This window comes from Furipterus horrens, unplaced genomic scaffold, assembly GCF_987537825.1.
Source record: "Furipterus horrens unplaced genomic scaffold, mFurHor1.1.pri manual_scaffold_9, whole genome shotgun sequence".
NCBI lineage: Eukaryota > Metazoa > Chordata > Mammalia > Chiroptera > Furipteridae > Furipterus > Furipterus horrens.
The window spans coordinates 35,670,352-35,674,846 of record NW_028327179.1 but is presented as its reverse complement, the minus strand read 5'-3'; the positions used below and the strand labels follow the sequence as shown (position 1 = coordinate 35,674,846).

The 4,495-nt window shown below is 36.3% G+C and overlaps 1 pseudogene; it reads right to left on the bottom strand.

Annotated features, from left to right (window-relative positions):
• Positions 1-2,123: 2,123 nt before the first annotated feature.
• Positions 2,124-2,842, bottom strand: LOC150001596 (FUN14 domain-containing protein 2 pseudogene; annotated as a pseudogene).
• Between the last annotated feature and the right edge of the window lie 1,653 nt (positions 2,843-4,495).

Below are 4,495 nucleotides of genomic sequence, written 5' to 3'. Positions count from 1 at the left end.
CCAATAACATTTACTAAATTGAACAGACTGAAGTAGTGGTTTTAGATATTAATTTTTTTTTTTTTTTTTAGAAATTAGAAACCTAGGTTAAGGGTGTAATCTATTTACAAAGGTTCAAAATTAATGGGTAATAAGATCAGGACTAGAAGTTACCTTATACCCTGAGTAAAGCTCTTTCCACTAAATAGCATCTCTGAATGTTTTTTGACATGAAATAATACATTTACGTATTCTTTTTTTTTTAATTTTTTGAAATATTTTATTTATTTATTTTTAGAGAGAGGGGAAAGGAGGGAGAAAGAGAGGGAGGGAAACATCAGTGTGTGGTTGCCTCTCAGGCACCCAACTGGGGACCTGGCCTGCAATCCAGGTATGTGCCCTGAGTGGGAATTGAACCAGCCACCCATTGGTTTACAGGTCAACACTCAATCCACTGAGCCACACCAGCCAGGGCATATTTATAATTTGTAAAGAGTTCTTACCTTTTAGAGATACATGGTGAAATATAATAAAATTACACATTTGGTATTTATTTCAAAATAATTGGTAAAACAAGCTATAATTTATCATTGTAGGTGGATGGTGGATACATAGGAGATCACTGTACTATTTTCTCTATTTTGGTAATGTTTGAAAGTTCCCATAATAAAAAGTGAAAAAAAAATTTAAGTTCTTGTATAAAAATGTTCAACAAAGAGGTTCATAGTATTGTTGATGATTCATAAACATTGTAAGCGAAATACCTTATGCTGCCTTGAAGTACTACTGTAATATAATGAGAAAAATGTGAGTGAATTCTAAAAAGTTCCATACATCCACAAGTAGCTACAATTTCCACATTCAATACATCATTCTCAAGATAAGTTAAAAGGCAAACATTTTAAAAGGCCTTAAACTTGCAAGGGATCACCTACAAGTTTAAGAATTAATTCCAAATTTTCTGCATTCTCAGAACTCATAAAGTCTCAATTTTTTGCATCAGTCCCTTTTCCATATATCTTTGTATAAGGTCATTACTCATATATTCAACAAACAGTGTGTGCCCATTAAGTGCTAAGCTCCATGGGTATAATGGTGCACACACTAACCTTGCCCTCTAGAAGTAGATATTCTAGATGGGGTTGTAAATGTGGTATCAGGCCTTTACAGCAAAATGTGCTAAGATTCTAAGCATATGTGTTTCTATACTTTTATTTTAAAGAATAAGTTGAAGAGTCAAAAGTCATCATGAGACAGATTATACTTCATGATGGAAATAATTTATTTTATGTGTCCTATTGTCACCATTCTCAATTCTGAATACCTAAAATGCTATCTCTTCAATGCTCTGATTCAAATGTTATATATTTTATACTAACTGGATAAAGAAATAGAACTGGCAGAGGAGCTATGACTACCCTTAATGTTTTGACAAGTAAAAAATACTTCATATTTCAAAGTTTAAAACCGTTTGCATGGAATAAAAATCCAAGAGCTTATTCATTCTCCCACCTAAAGTCACTTATTTTACCATAAATAAGCCCTCTGAAAATAGCCATGAGATGCACTATCCTGTATGGTGGAAACCCCCACCTCTGGATAATATCTTAATGCCCCTAAATGATTCATTAAGTCTGACTATCCAACGATGTATCTATTGGTTGATTTCCCTAAAGATTTCTCCACCAAACACAGTATCTTCAGTTTAGCATATATATCTTTAGCACAAGTTCATTCTATATTCATAATTTTTCCATTATAGAACTTATACCACCATTTTATCAGGATAATTATATCAGGCATAAATACATCTTTTTCTGTAATCTAAAACCAACTAAAAAAGAAAGTAAACACCAAGATAACAAAATCGTTCATGCTTAAAGGCAAATGTATTCAGTTCCTTTCCATGCAGCACAGAATAAGGTATCTATGTGCTTGTTATGCCTTTTCCAAATCATTTGGGACCACCTTTGAAGATCCACTCATCTTCCAATGAGCCATCTTGCACTATGTTCTAGTAGGTATCTTATGTAGGGAGGAAAAGGAACATTCTTGCTGACCTACAGATTAGTCAGATGGGGAGTGTTCTGGGAGGAGAGTTAATGTCTATTGTCTCTTCTGTTGTTGTAATGAGGCTCACAGTAGGGCCATAGCAGTTTGTACCAAGAGATGCCTATAGAAGCCATTCAGATATGCTAGAGCAGGGAGGAAGGCACAGGAGAAGATGGGGAAGAGGAGACTTGAGGTCCTATGATGGAGTGAAGAGGCTGCTAGTTGTAAAAAGCAGGAACAATGAGACGTCCTCCTCCGGATGCCATGCCAAGCCGAAATCCTCCAAAAATCCACCAGTCACTATAACGTTCTTCTTCACAAATGACACCATCTCCTCAGCTTTGCTTTTCACCTCCGTAGATAAGTGGTTGCTCTTACGGATCTTCATCTGTTCCTTGGCTTTCTTCGTGTCCTTTTCTACTCGTTGCCAGTCAACTTTGATGTACCCAGTATGGGTTGCAAGCTGAAGGAGGAAAAATCCTCCTCCCACAGCTGTTGCAGCCAACTTTCCAACCTTCTGGAATATGAAACCCGTGCACCATCCAGTGACACCTCCAATTAACAGCTGGGTTGCCACACTATACTTTTCAGCTGAGGGCCCAGATTCCTGGCCAAACAGCTTGCGCCACCATGGCTGCTTTTTGGCAAGTTCTGCAAGGTCCAGTGAGCCAAAATTTCCCTGACTGGACGTGGCCATTTCAGCGATCTCGTCTCGCGACGAGTCCCACGGAGGCTCGGCGCCGTAGGACACGGAGTGCCGTGCTGTTTTCGAAGCAACCTGGCTTCCCGCACGTGGGGTAGGTGTTTCCATTCCTGAGGCCACACCGGAAGAGCCATTTACGTATTCTTAATATTAGAAGCAATTGGCAGGATTCATGAAGAAATTCAAAATAATATAGTGTATAGGTAATAAAGTATTGTTTCTTTAAATATTAATGGGTATAGAGTTATTATAGTTGCTAAATCATAGGATAGACAGCTTTGTTTTAATAATGATAGTGGAGGGAGAACTTGAGCATGAAAAGGGTAGCTGGGGTAGGCAGCAGTGGAAGTCCTTGTTAAGAGGAAGTGTCCGTGGCTCAATTTTCCCAGAGACTAGTATCTCTAATAAAAGAAAAAAGTACCCCTTTATCTATTAATCTCTGTGACCACTAAAATTTAACTACTGGAATAAAACAATAGATACTATTGAAAAGTAGGGTTCTAATTCTGATATTGCTGGCCTGGGAAAAAGTAAAGATAGCACAGTGAACTATTTCAGTATAAGCTATGTAGAGTTATCCTTGTTGAACTTAAGTTCTGTCTTGATTTTAGTGTCCTAAGCATATAATTTAACCTCTACAAACTCAGCTGCTTCATCTGTAAATTGAAGAAAACAGCACCATGAAGTTTGTGTCAGGAGTAAATGAAGTAATAGTTATAACATGCTTAGCAAAGTGCCTGGCCTGTAATACAGTATAGCACACTCACATTATAATAAATGTCAAAAATCTTTCCTATCCTGGTTCCTTGGATATAAAATTAAAAAATTGTACTGGATCAGAAATATCAAAGAAGGGTACCATCAGTCACACATACAACATACATTTCCTAGTAATTACATACTACAGAGAATCCTGAGCAGCCAGTCTGGCTACGAGAATCCTTCTCAACCCAAACAATAGCTACTAGCAGTTGATCAAAAGTGATGGAGGAATTAGTCCACTTGTACTATCGAGATTATTTGTGATTCTTTAGAACACAGGGGCACATATACCTTTGCAAATAATTGTTTTCAAATTTTTTAGGTCAATACCTGGAAGAGGGGTTGCTGGGTCATACATAACTCTATTTTTTATTTTTTGAGGAGCCTCCATATTGGTTTCCATAGTAGCTATACCAGTCTACATTAACGCAAGTATTTGTCTTGTTGATAGTAGCCCTTCCAAAATTTGTGAGGTGTTATCTCACTGTAGTTTTGATTTACATTTCCCTAATAGCTAATGAAGTTGAGCATCTTTTCATATATCTATTGGCATTTTGTGTGTCTTCTTGGGAGAAATATCTGTTAAGGTCCTCTGACCATTTTTTAATTGGATTGTTATTTTGTTTGGCGTTGAGTTGTATGAGTTCCTTATATATTTTGGATATTAACCCTTTGTTGGAGCTGTGGTTTGCAAATATCTTCTACCATTTGGTTGGTTACCTTTTTGTTTTGTTGGTGGTTTCTTTTCCTGTGCAGAAGGTTTTTAGTTTAATATAGTTCCATTAATTAATTGTTGCCTTTATTGCCCTTGTAAAATTTATATCATCCAAAGCAATATACAGACTTAATGCAATCCTCATCAAAATCTCAATGACATTTTTTTAAAGAATTATAACAAAAATAATTATCAGATTTGTATGGAACCACAATAAAAACCAAAATAGTGAAATTAATACTGATTTGAAAAAATAAAAAAACAAAGCCAAGGTATCACACTGC